This window comes from Coturnix japonica, chromosome 4 (genome assembly GCF_001577835.2).
Source record: "Coturnix japonica isolate 7356 chromosome 4, Coturnix japonica 2.1, whole genome shotgun sequence".
Lineage (NCBI taxonomy): Eukaryota > Metazoa > Chordata > Aves > Galliformes > Phasianidae > Coturnix > Coturnix japonica.
Window position 1 is genome coordinate 7,820,090 of NC_029519.1, and position 14,163 is coordinate 7,834,252.

A 14,163-nucleotide genomic window follows, 5' to 3' on the forward strand; every position below is an offset into this window, starting at 1 on the left:
TGTCATGCGTTGTCCCTCTGTTGGGATGCTCAGAGTAAAGGTGTGCTCCCCAGCTTCCTCACAACATGCCAAAAGGTGACAGGGTGTCTGCTGAAGATGCATAGTCTTCTTTGAATTCCTGTGATATATGTTGCCCAAAATGGCCTTTGCAGTTCTGCAGGCATGCCTCATTCAGCCCAGAACCTGGGTTTTAAAAACAGAAACCTGAAATCTGTTAGGAAGTTCTCATCCAGTTGTTCAGGATGCCCCCAGTAACAGTGGAGTGTTTTGTTGGCTGTTAGAATGATTATGCTCATGGTTGTCACCTGACATGATTTAGGACTGGAAGTGCAGATTTATTCAAAATAGGGACTTGGAATAATGCAACAATATTACTGAAGATAAAATTCATTAACAAGCTGGACTTAGACTCTCTGTGGCAGCTTTCACATCTCTGTGTATCTTGCTCACCTTCCAGTAGGTTAAGCTTAAATCTTCTCTCATATTTCTGCTGTTCAAAGTAGATGTACTTCCTTCTTCGAGGGAAAAGCACAGAGAGGTGTCTGAAGCAAAAGCTATGATCCTTCTTCTAAGCTGCCCTGACCTGAAATGCTCCAGTCTCTTTTACTTCCCACTTACAAAAGCTACCTCCCTCTTTCCTCACTGTCTTCTCGGGAAGGAGTCATGTCCTTGCCTTGTCTTTTAAAGTCTTTGATTACTGTGTCCAGTGCATGGCTGCTTAGCATATTCAGCTTTTATCAAAATAGCAGGTGATGTGTCTGTCTTGTTGCTGCTTCTGATTGTGATTTTTCATTAGTGATAGGCACGATTGAAAGAAAACAATATGAAAGGCAATATCTTACACATATGTCCTATTTTTCCCCTGGAATCTGTTTTGCCAACACTGTAGGGGAGGCAGTAGCCTAAATACCCTGGCATGGGCTGAACTGAACCAGGTTCAGTTATTACTGTATGCTAAATATGCACAATTTGCAGCACTGACCTTCAGCAGAAGCTGTACTGACTGAAAGAAAGACAGAGAGCAATTGGCTAAATAATGATATCTTTACAGAAAATGATTTGAAAATCATTTTGTTTCACAAACAAAATAAGTCATAATTCCTCCTTTTTGTAAGTCAGTAACTCCTGTGGGAGAGAACTTTGAATTTTATGACTGGACTTACAGCAGAAAAGCAAGATTTAGCAAACATATCTGACACAGATTATATGGCCTTACCTATTATTCATTTCCAAGAAATGCATCATAAATTTGGAGAGAATCCAAAGGAAATCAGGAATGATTAAAAGCCTTAAGAATATGATCTACAGTATAAATTTTAAGTAATTTTGGTAATTAAAAGTGAGAAAGCAGAAAGGGACTTCAGAAATCTGGGTAGCTAATTTTGCTTTGAACACTAGAACACTAAACAAGTGAACATTGTGGAGAACTTCCTCACTGTATAACTCTGGGAATAAGTTTTCCTGGGGAGATTGACTTCAATGTTGTAGACTTCTAAAAATATACTAATAGTGAGCCCAGGTAATGTGCTTTAGGGAAATGAAGTAATTAGGTGACCTCTCTAGGTCATCAAATTTTATTATTTTTTTTCCCCCTTGATTTCATGTTTGGTGTGAGCTTTATTGTGGCACAGTTCGTAATTTATCACTGCACTTTCACTAAAACTATTTAGCTAAACGTTTGGTTTTTTTTTCTATTTGCAACTATCATCTAGATACATACATATGCATATGTGTCAATGAAGTGTCAATACCATAAAGATATAATTTATTTGTAAGCAGTTTCTCTTTAGATGTTATAATCTAATGAAACATTCAGGACTGTTGTAATTAGACGTAATGAAGTGTTTGATTTTCAATATTAATATAAACTTTTTTATTTAATCACCAGGAGCTCAAGATTTATGATCACCATACTAGCAGAACTACTCTTCCTCCCAAGTAAAGCTTCAAGAATGGAATGAAGGGCATACTGCGAATAAGGTAAGCAAAATGAATGAATCTCTCTCAAACTCCAGTGATCAGAAACCGTTTTATTATATCAAAGACTTATAATATAATGCATGTCAGAACAGAACATAAATTCACTTGACATAAAATTATACTTTTTAATGAAAACAAGCTACAGATGAATGGAACTTTCTACTGAATGCTCTGTCAATCCTTTGCCATTCTGAGAATAGTTGGCAACGATAAATATGGAGAAAAAGTGAAGATCTTTCTACTCAATTTTACACATCATTTACTCTGCCTGTACTGATTTCTCCTTAAAATGGTCATTCTCCAATGTCACATGTGGTATTGTGGAAGGAAAAGTTACTCTGAAAGTTGCTGGAGCTGTTTGAAGTGAGCAGATTTGTTTGTGCTGGGCCCACTGGAATCACCATGATATTTGCTCAAATATGGCAAGGACATTTGGTTTGGTTTGTTACCATGAAAAATGATATTATTTAGTTTCTCCCGTATTATTTATTGCAGGATATGTGGATTTTTTCTGTTTGGTGAAGTAACTCAATAAACAGATTTAATTTTATTTATGTTTAATAGAGATTTACCTCAGTAACAGAATACTCGTGACTAATTTGGCTTACACTGTGCTGTGGAAGTTAAGTAGGAAGGCAAAATAAGTGTGCTACACTGAAATGACACATAGTTTTTGATGGTATCAGGTACATTTTAGGTGTCTGCTAAGTCTTGTTCTAGCAGGCGAAAAATCTTCAGGCTCTCACTGGTATAGCTACTGGTACGCTAGCTACTAATATTAGTTCTGAGAGTGTTTAAGGCTATTCCTAAATTTAATTCTCTATTAACTTGATAGCTATTAATATTGTTCTGTAGGAAGGAAAGACAATAGTCTGGTTTTCATATGTCAGACTATGGCATTCTTTTTACAGCAGTAAGACTGTATATGAAATGAGTGCTTTCTATTTTTCTCACAGACAGGGTAGGCTAAGGACTCTAAATTTTTAAATGCATCTAAATACACTTCATTAGTTAAAAAAATAGACATTTTTGCAATTTTCTTACTGGAATTATCTCCATTTTTAATTATTTTGGAATCAGTAGTATTATTTCTGAATAGGATCAATATATCAGAAAGTATTTTTATAGAGTCTGTCTTTGGATGCGTACTGTCTACATTAGTGATGTGTTTGAGCATGTTAGTACTTACAAAACTACTTGAAGCTTTTATAAAATGTTGTCTGTACTTCAACTTAATACAATCTTATCCCTTTAAAAGTGCCAGCATTGCCAACTTCACATTTATGTCAGTGCATGCTTCACAAATTGTTGAATAGCCTTGTGGCTCTGAACTTGAGATTAATCCTCTGCCATGTTTGCTTTTGTGTAAAGACGTGTGGGTCAATAATTAATGAAAACAAAATAAAACTGCTACTGACAGGTTGGCTTTGAAAAGCAATCTTTGAGATAAATATAAACTTCAGTATATATCTCACCATTGATTCACACAGTCTTTGTTAATGTCAGAAGATATTTGCTTGAAGCCCTAGAGAATTTCTCAGGCCTTGGGATTTGTCAGTTGGAAAATAAATTTACATATAACATTTGTTTGAAGCTTTAGAAATCTGAGAAGAAAATACATTCTGTTGGATCTGGTCTATTTTCTATTTGTGATTAAATTTTCATTTCTGTAACATATGCTTCAGGAGCAGGAGGTGGAAAGCAGTATTTTGTGTGTGTGTGCCCCTTTGTAAAATGATAATGCAACTATAATTTAGAAATATATTAGAAAAAATAATTGACTGCTGAATTACTTTAGCATTTAATGACCAGTGTATGCTAATAAATCATGACTTAGAATTTAAATCACTTCAAAACACTTTGAACATTTTGGTAGCAGAACTGAGTTTAGATCTTTGACCAGATCAACCGAGAAAGTTGATCTCTGCCATCTTTTACCCATATGTTTTTCCAGGTGAAAATCTTTAGAAGCTGAAAATCTTACTCTTCTTCCTTTTGTAAGTTTAAAGTTGTTGGTGTTGGGTTTTGGTTAGCTCTGTTTTTCCTTTAAAAAAAACCAACAAAAAAACAGGAGAAAATTATACGAAAATTTGAACATACAAATGTTTGAAAATCACTGAATTAATATACTGTGGATAACCTTTAATTCACGGGTTACTTTTTTGCATCAGATTAACAGCATAGTGCTCTTGAGGAGAAAATACTGCATGATGCCCATCAAAAACTATACATCAATCTGTGTTTGTAATGTTTTTCAGCATCAAGAATTTCTGCTTGGTTCATGTTCCTAAGAAAGGAAAAATATAACTGAATTACAGTTTTCCCTTTGATATCAACTTTTACATTGGAATTTGATGCAGCTTATTCGGCTTTATTAGTGCAGAATTCTTGATGCGCAATTCAACTGATGGAGTAAAACAGAAAATTCAAAGCATGGTCATTTCTGTGACTTTACAAAAATCTACCATGAACTAGGAATGCATTAACCAAGCACTCAAATTTTGACTGCATTGTAATTTATGCCAATAGAAGGTCTGCATTAGCATCAGTGAGCTACTGCTAAGTGCTAAGGTCAGTTGTGCATTTCATACTTCAGCTGCAAAGGAGGAATTTTATTGCTTTTCATAGTCATGGTACAGTGGAAAAGGTGCTTTATGATGCCACAGACAATTAATTGAGGTACATTACCTAGAAACCAAAAAGGTCACACGTGGAACATAATTGACACCTCATAACCCCTATTAATGATTACAGAAATGCAAATTAGTACTTTTCATTTTCCACTCAGTAGCATAACTCTTCTCTAGCCTTGAATTATGTTTCCACTTGCTTACAATCTTTACTCTATAAAATGTTCCATTTACTTTTTCAGAAAATAACGTCAGTCTACATTAAAAATTATACATTGTACAAATTGCACCATTCCTAAAAAGTCTATTAAGCCTCAATTCTATTTCTATGTAATAGGCACAGAGTTAGAACAAGAACTGATACAAATATATGCATAACACATTTCTTGATGCCTCAGTAATCCCCATTCAGGCTATGTGTACTTTGTTTCGTGGGATTTCAGAGAAATGCTTACTCTTATTTGTGCAGAGAAATTTGAAAACCTACCAGAATTTCATATGCTGATGAAAAAATTATCGGTTTATTTAATAGCTTTTGCGACTCCGTTGTGGTTGTTCAGTACAAAAAGAAAAATCATAAAGCAGAAAAATGTGAAGGCATCCATTAAGCTTTCTGTCCAGTTTTGCACACCCACTCAAAGTTAGTCAGATCCTATTGATGTTACCATGATGTTACAGCTTACCTGTACTTTCTGGTGCTTGTATTCTAATCTGCAGCATCATAGCATGACATCACTGAACCGTGAGTTCTCCCTTCTCTGTAGTCTGTAAAGTGTTTAATAATGAATACGACCAAAGGCATATTCAGTGGAGTGTGACAATTCTTGAAAATAGAACTATTTATTTTCTCTCTTGACATAGATTCATCTGAAACATAGATCCTCTGCAGCTTCCTCTGTTTTCTCAGTCAAAGACTGTGAAGGAGTAAGATAAGTTGTATTCAGCTTTGAGCCAGGAGCCATAGCTCCTTGCTACCCCGAAAAGCTTCCAGGTATGCTAGAATTCAGACACCAAAACTCAGAACCTTAATATCTGCTATGCTTTACAAATATGCACATAAGACATGTGGTCCTAATCCCCCCCTGCCTGAGGGAGATATCTAGAATCTGCCTGGGCACAGCAGCCAGCTCCAGGTAAACCTTCTGTGAACAGCATAGCAATCTCTAGAGGTCAATTCCCATCTCAGCAGATTTGTGATTCCCCTCTCTATGTTCCTGGACATACTGAGTAGGACACAAATGCCACCTTTGTTTGCATTTAATTGCTTATACAAACCCGTCCCTGCCTATAGATGAGTTGTGCTAACAAGTTAAGGTTTTGGTAAGCCTTGGGCAATCTTTTTCTGCCTCGTGTCCTGGTGTCTTTCACAGAGACAATAGGTTTGGCTCCTGTTCTCTGGCATCTCTTTGTCTCTTGTTCTCAGACATCATCTCAGCGATGTCATTAGGCTGCAGCAGATCTTAATGTAATCCCGGAGCACCTTCGTTATGGGCCTTATAGGCTCTGCAGATGTAGTAAAACAAATGTGAAGACCAGTGTGGCCTTTCTTGAACTTTCTCAATTTTTCCCAAGGGCATCTAAAGACTGATCATCCACATCCAGCCATCCCCACTGATCTATACTATCAGTAATTAAAGGCTGTGCATTAGAGACCCCCACAATTACTCAAAGAATTCAAAAAGACAAGAAGTTTTTAAGTACTGCCTATGTCAGTATCCTGAGGCACAATTTAATCTTTCACAGCAGTGGTTTGCTGGTCTCATGCATTGTAAGTACTCTATGGTCTACAGAGGTTTGTACCAAGTCTTCAGCTGATACAGATTGGGCCTGGGCCTGGGTGGTAGTGTTTTTCAGACAATTAGTTTGTTAATTTATAAAGTCATTTGATTGAAGATTTTTTTTACTAAGGATGTCTAGAATGCAGAGTTGTGCCAGAATCAAGTTATTGTTTGGAACCAAAAGTTGCATTTCTATTAAGCAATTTAAAGCTGGTAGCCATCTTCTAACAAAGCTTTTAGCCTTCCTTAGTAGCTTTCTGTCATTTTATAATGCAGCCTGAACACTGAAGATAAATGGTGAAGTGCCCTCACCTCAATTGTTAGTAAATAGCGCAGAACACCACCATGGTTCATTTCCTATTTGATTCATTGTGTTGGTTTTCTCCTTATTTAGAAGTCATGAAAACATCTCCTTTTATCTCTTCCTTCTGTTTAAGACCAAAAAGGCTGTATTGTTTCTATTGCACAATGTAATACTGTAGTAGTGACGAAGGCAATTAAAAAATTTCCTTAGAAGGATTAGAGTTAGTTGCAAAGTCCTCAAGTTTTGAATGCCTTCTGATACTCATCTTTATTTTATTTTATTTTATTTTATTTTATTTTATTTTATTTTATTTTATTTTATTTTATTTTATTTTATTTTATTGTTGTTCTTTTCAAAATGAAATTCTACTGAAGTGCAATGGATAATTCCTGCTCATTATGAGTACAAAAAGAAAAAATTGGTATGCCTAAAATCATAGCTCAGTGTCATAATGCTTTTCCTATTAGCAAATAAATAAAAATTAATTTCATTACCAAATGTGCCAAAGATTTTGAGATGGGACAAATTTAGGCAGTTGATGTATCAGTATCTAGTTAGTGGAAAACAGTCCCGATTAATTCACTTACACTAAAAATCAAAAGTGTTAGGCATTTTAATATCCTGATTAGCATATGAAGGCTTTAATATGTGTTATCTTTCCAACTAAATCTCTTTCTTACCTTGGTGTTTTAAGTAAATGGTCACGCTTTTCCTCCTCTGAAGAAATAGGAGTTCACTGCAAAATTACTGCGCACAGACAGTATTTCCCTTCTGTAAAAAGGGCCTCATGCTTTTCTTTTTTGTCAGTAATGCAATTTCCTGCTGCTAAATCTGTTACTATTGAGACACATTACAAGCTTTAAACTTCTTAAAAACATGGAAGTAATGGATGTGCTGTCACCTATGTGCTGTACTTTTGTTTCCTTTGTTTCAAATTCTGTTTCAGATTTATTTTCAGGAAGCCAGTTTTCTAAACAATCCAAACCCGTTTCTCTTTTGTCCAAATGTAGTTTGTTCCTCCCTCTCCATTTGTGCTATCAAACTGTTTGCTGTTTGTGATATTTTTTTCACATTGAAATGAAATTACCCATATTGTAATTCAATATCATATTTTAAAAATTGATTTGCTTTGTAAAAATAGCTTAGAGTGCTTATATTGGCTAGACTGTGTGACTTTCTGAGATATCACCTGTGGGAGACTAAGAAGCATTTGTCTGAACTCAATTACAAGAGTCGTGTGCATGCCACTAAACAGAGATGGAATGCCAGGAGTTTGTTGGGAGTTTTAAAGATACAGTGTTCAGTGCAATACAGAATTTTCTCAAGATGAAATGCGAATACATCCCAATGAGGTCAATCATTCACAAGGTTTACAGCATATATTAGATGGGTTCTTGCTTTTATTGCATACTTTGATTCATAGAATTCATTGTCTCAGTTTGAATGTTTGATTATTATTCTAGTATTGGTCTATTGAAGATTAGAAGGCAAAAGGCATGTCATGCATTTGCATTGGTTGGTTCTTCTCAAATAACATGCTTCCTTGTTGTTGCTTGATTCCCATTTGTTTTTCACAATGAGAGACTGCATTTTGCACTTCTGTTCTTTAGTCAGTCAGTCTTTTAAATTAAGATTTGGAGATTCAACATGCTGGAAGATCAGACATGAAACTCCGTAAGGGGCATGTGTTGTAGTGCTCAAATCCTTACTTCCCCTACATGTATGTTGAAGTGACATCATTGCTTAGTCGCTCTTCATTGTAAATATAAATTACATTACAGTGAGCTGAAAAACTGGAAGCCTTTTCTTATTTCAGTTTTGAACTGTAATATCCCCACTTATTTTGTCTATTGATACAGGTAAAAATTAGGGTAACTGGTGTTGTGATAGGTGTGCTTCTTAAATTTCTTATATGGCTGGCTGGCTCCCTATGGAAAGAGCAGGAAAGAGCTTTCTGAAATCAAACAAAACATCAGATCAAAAAAATCTGAAAAATGAACTATAATATTCACATATAATATGATATATATATATATATAATATATATTATATAATATATAATATTCACTTTAACATTTGAAATGCAAGAAGTTACACACTCATGTCAGCAGCTCAATTATAGTTACAAAACAAAGTCCATCTCTAGAAAATTCTGTTTATACCCTTAGAACTGTCCTCCAAAGAGATTTACTGCTGAGTCTCCTCTAGCACATCTTGTGTACTAGTGAAATGTATGACTCTGATACCACTTTGAGAAACAGTAATTTAATTCCAGATTAATTTTTTATCTTTAAAACATCTTCTATTGGTCAAAGTTGGGTATAAAATACTGTGGAGTTCATTATGAATTCCTAACTTGTCCATCCATTTGCTTTAATGCCATTTTGTCAAATGTTTTGAGATGGTATGAACATGTACTAGGTGTGGAAAGAAAAAAGTGGGTTGTCGATGAGAAAAAGTAAGCGATCAAACTACATAAAGACATTTCAAGGTTGTTTTCTTGGGAAGATTAAAAATATATATATAAATAAATTATGGGACTATAAACCTTTCAAGATGGTGGCAATTATTCAATCAGTTTCCAAACAGTATCACAGAAATAACTGCAGCAAAAGTTTACTTTCATCTCTAGCTACAGTGCGTTTATGACAAGAAGCAAACATGTGTAGTGAAACTCACATTATATCTGCTGCTTGAGGGCTGAACAAACTTGACAGTCCTAAGAGAATTATAAGTACTTTATGATGACAACCTAGTGAAGAAAAAAATGGCTTGACTGCGAACAAAAGACAACAAATACAAGGCAGCTAGCAGACAAAGTGTATGTAATGTGAGATTCACAGAGGATGAGCCTGGTGCTTAAAAGTAAAGAGAATCTATCAGTTCAGGGGTTTTGTTGAGGTTTGTTAGCTGAGTATCAGTAAAGGCCATTAAATCTTTTGTTGCTCAGTATTTAATAACCACAGATTTTAACTTTTCTTATTTCTGCATGCCAAATAATTGAAATATGAATCTATAGAAGTGTGCAAGCAATTTTTGTATTTAAGATGCCAAATATGGAGGGAAACAAATTCCAAATGCCACATAGCTTTCAGTTCTCACTCAGTTGGTAGAAAGTAAGCAGGAAAAGCGTCTATAATGAATATTGTTGAATATTTTTCAGCTCCTTCCTCTCTGCTTCATGGTCCTTTACTTCAGAGTAGTAAATCGTCAAATTAGATTTCATATTGTATTTTAAAGATGAAATGGATTTTGAGTGGTTCCTCGGCTTTTCTAATTTATTCCTTTGAGTTTCCTTTTTTTCTTTTATTCCTCTACTCTTCAGTGTCTGTTTTGGCGCCTGACCTATTCTCTCCAATCTTTCTCATTTTTGTAGAATATTGTTAGTGAAGTGTGTACAATGTTTCTTGGGGAAAAAAATCATGCCACAGTGATTTCTCTTTCTTTTTAAAGTGTGTTTGATTCCATCTACCAGCTGCAGACCCCCTTTTCACAAAAGAATCTGATTACCGAGTGTGATTAGAATTATTTTTTCTTTATATGGGGAACCGTTTCTCCCAACTGTGAATCTGACAAGCACATGTTTTTCTGAGTATCAGTGTAATACTTGAAGTTGTAAAGGCACAATCATCACAAGACTTTTTGTTTACTATTGTTGAATACAAACTGTGCGGAGTGAAAGAAACTAATGAGGTCTTTGATAATCAATTCTTATCAGAAATGTCTTGGCCAGAATATTGTTTTTCAATTATCATCAGTTGTTTGGTAACTGTACACACTCAGTGTTTTGGGATTTTGTTTTTGTGAGTTTTTGTGTGTGTGTGTGTGTGTTTGCTTTTTTTTTTTTAATCTAGAAATGCTAATTTTATCTTTATTTAAAGAAAGATAAAGATACATTTGAATACTTGAAATGTAAACTATTCCCCCTTGGACTTGATTGACAACTGGCATTTTATCTTGCATATTGCTATGTGAAAGTCCCATCACATAATTATTGAGCTAAATCTTTGACAGGAAGCTCAAAGGTAGGAAAGCCAGGCAGTCTGCATGTAGGGGCTGGGGGAATTTAAAGGTAGGATATTTGTTTTTAAGGAGTTGGTGAGAATACAAGAATACAAGAGCAGATAATGGGTAAAATAGCCTAGTCATTCTCTAGTGAAATGATGCTTCTAAATTTTGGAAGAAGTTGCAAGGCTCCTAGTTGGTTGGTGATGGAAGGAGGGAAAGACAGATTGTTGCTGTAGCTGCTAATGTATATTGGCTCTGCCTTCTATAAGAGCCGAGTTGGAGGATTCTTGATTGTGATTCTTGATTTTGGGGAGGAGGAAGTTTCCTAAAAATGGAGAAGCATACTAGGAAAATTTTGCCATATATAATGGCAAATATATAATAATATTAGAATATTATTATATTTATGGTGTTTTTACTTGCCTAGATAGAGCAGAGTCAGAAATCTCTGAGCTCAGAATAGTTCTGAGCTAAGAGGACTGGTCAGTAATGAATATTTATCCATTTAAAGTTGGCACGGTAGAGGGAAGTTTTTGAGTGCTGGTATACTTAGCGTTCCCAACCATAAGCAGTTCTATTTTCCTCATTAGAATTTTCTGTTCTATGTGGAACTGTCTTGGGGACAGCCGTATGAAGCCGATGATAAACTGAAAAACCATTCGTGAGCTGTATTTTTTTAAGGCTGTACGTTCAGAACCTGTCTGAACTCCCGTGAGCTTTTGCAACTGAAGAAGCGGTTTGCGTGATTTGTGCTCAGCAAGCCAAACAAATGCAAAGCCAACAGAACCACAGGCACTGTCTGAATGTGCCACACCGCGGGACGGGCACAAGACAGCGGCTGCGGAGGGGATCCTTCGGGAAGCTGCTTCGCTGTAACTTTGGTTTCAGAATTGCTCTTACGAGGTCAGCAGTGAGTGTGCATGCGGTGGAAGTGCGGGGATGGGGAGCAGCCTTTCTAAAAGCCGCAGTGGGCTCTCGGGAGAGTGAAATAGGGAAGAGTTTATTTAGATGCAGCGGATAAACGCCACCACGAGGGAGCTTCTGTATCTCGGTAAGGGGCAGGGTCTGCTAAATTTTATCGCATCGCGCCATCTCCTGAGCAAGTCCCGCACTGCAGGCCGGTAAACCTAACAGGGATTCACGGGGTGCAGCTCAGCGCTGCCTCTGTACGTTCTGAGCCTTCTCGTACCCGACCTGCTGGCACGGAAATCTCGGGTTATTAGAGGGGCTCAGAATGTGGTTTAGAGATACTGCTTTATGCAGAAATGAAAATTTGTGGGGTTGGTTTGTTTGTGTTTTTGCCTGTGATATTTTTCTTTATATTTTCTGCATTGCAGAATGTTTTCCTGGCTGCGTATTTGCCAGTACACCACAGGGGTATTGCAATGCTTTTGTAATAATCTGTTTTGCTTACGATGTTTTAAAGGTTAAAAAATGATGTGGCCAAAGGGGAGCACTTTTACAAGTGCCCATGAAGGGACCAAAACAAGAAAATGTAAAAGGAAATTACCTTAGACAGTTTCAAGTACATCATAACTGCAAACAATGCAGATAGGGAATTGTAAAGTTCAGAAGAAAGGTAAATTTTCAGAATAGAGGAGAAAACTTGGTTAGAGACCAAAACCCTCAGTATGTTGTTTTGATAATATTTATATATATCACTCATGCAGTTGTTTGGATGGGTGCTTTGTTCTCAAAGGGAGGATAAAAGTTTTCAATCCAAGATAACTGCAGTTAAAGTTAGATGGAATTGTGTTTTTTACTACTTTTTGTAATTTACTGGAAATTATTCCATTTCTGTTGTGAGGTTTATTTAGGGAAAGGGACAGTCTCCTGCTCCAGAAAATTGCTGGATTTATATATGGAAGAAAAGATAAAATAATAGGTGACAGAACATCACTGGCAATTCAAAGGCACTTTGATATTCCATCCAGCTACCCGAGCTGGTTGGTTTGTTTGCTTGTTTAATGGACATGTTCTTCGGTGGGTACAGCTGTGCTCTTTGAAAAATCTGCAAGCCGCCTCTGCCCACCAGCGTTGCTGGACCCCTTTGCAGCCTGTCCCCCTCCCCTGGCCTCCCCCAGCAAAGGCATTTCAGTCAGTCTAAGCACCAGAAATTTCCTAACCTGGTCTGTTTTTTATGGTTTTGAGAGATTGCCTCTCCAATAGATCAGGGAATGGTGCCTAATTACAGCCAGAAGAAGGGCTGAACAAGAGCAAATGTAAGATGAAGAAATCTTCCTTGAAAGCCAGAATTCTTACGCAGTTGATAACTTGATTTTCTATTCAATCTCACACAGTCTTTTCAGAAATCATCCTAGTCTCCATATCCCATCCTGCAACTTTTGTGATTTTCAAGATGAAGAAAAATTTGGGGCTAAACTTAATTTTCCTGACACTTCCTTTAAGCTGATACATTTTTGGACAGTGAGTTTGACCACAACAGATTCATTTCCTTGCTGGAATGGAAGGGAAGTGGAAAGTACCTTCTGTTTAGACATCTTGCTGAAATAAGTGCAGGCATGTTTTCATGTGTGGCTTTTCTATTATTAAAAGAAAAACTTCTGTGCTTAAAATGTCACACTCAGTAGATCATTTCTGAACAATTCTCTGAGTTATCCTCCAGTTACTGCTTAGGTATTTTTCCTTCTTAGTCATATACAGCTGGCTCATGCAAATGTTGATGTTGTGAACTTAGCACAGTCCTCCTCTGTACGCTCCATAAACATGATTGTTAATGTACAGGAGGATGATTTTTTTTCATTCCTTTCTCTTACGTAGAAATGTGATGGAGAAAAAGAGGGCCTTGAGGGATATGGCTATGAGGAAGGTGAATAATGCTTAATGACTGTGTGTGAACAATGCTGTGGAGTTGTGCTGAAAAGAGGGAAAAGTTCAACATAGCATTCTGTTGTTAGCTTCCTTTGGGAAGGGATGAAGTCACTAGAGATCTTAAAGATAAAAGATAAAAAGAATATAGCTTTACTGTGAAAAAAGCAGTACTTCATCTTTTTAAAGGGAAAGGACAGTGAAAGGTGCTCTGTTCCAATAAAATTCTTCTCTTTTCCTCTCCTGTAAGATGAGATAGGGAAGTAAGAGGTGGGGCTCAAATACTGCCTGCATAGGCATACAATCCATTAGCATACAACCAATTAGAAATACCAAATTCACAGTAGCTATTACAAAAGTTAAGTTTAATCCCTTCAGAAATTAATTCTAATCAATGAAATGAAATCTCCCTATGGGAAGCTGTGCCTGTAGCTGTCAGGGTAACTGTAAGCAAAGATGCTAACAAAAGTGTCACAGATCCTCATGTTTGGAGAAGCAGAGGAAACATGCAGGGATGACACCTCATCTCTTATGTTCTCTCTCACCTAATAATGTCTAGATATCTCCAAATTCATTTGTTTTTCTTTGTCTTCCTGTTAGGTTTCCAATTTCCTTTTGCTAGCTGCTAGCTTCC

The 14,163-nt window shown here is 36.4% G+C and overlaps 1 protein-coding gene across 1 annotated transcript in view; it reads left to right on the forward strand.

Annotated features, from left to right (window-relative positions):
* The window catches only part of LOC107312724, a 279,152-nt gene that overhangs the window by 61,063 nt on the left and 203,926 nt on the right, over positions 1-14,163 (forward strand). The window contains exon 2 of the mRNA XM_032443992.1: positions 1,889-1,980. The gene's annotated coding sequence lies outside the window, so the exon portion shown is untranslated. The remainder of the gene's footprint in view (positions 1-1,888; positions 1,981-14,163) is intronic.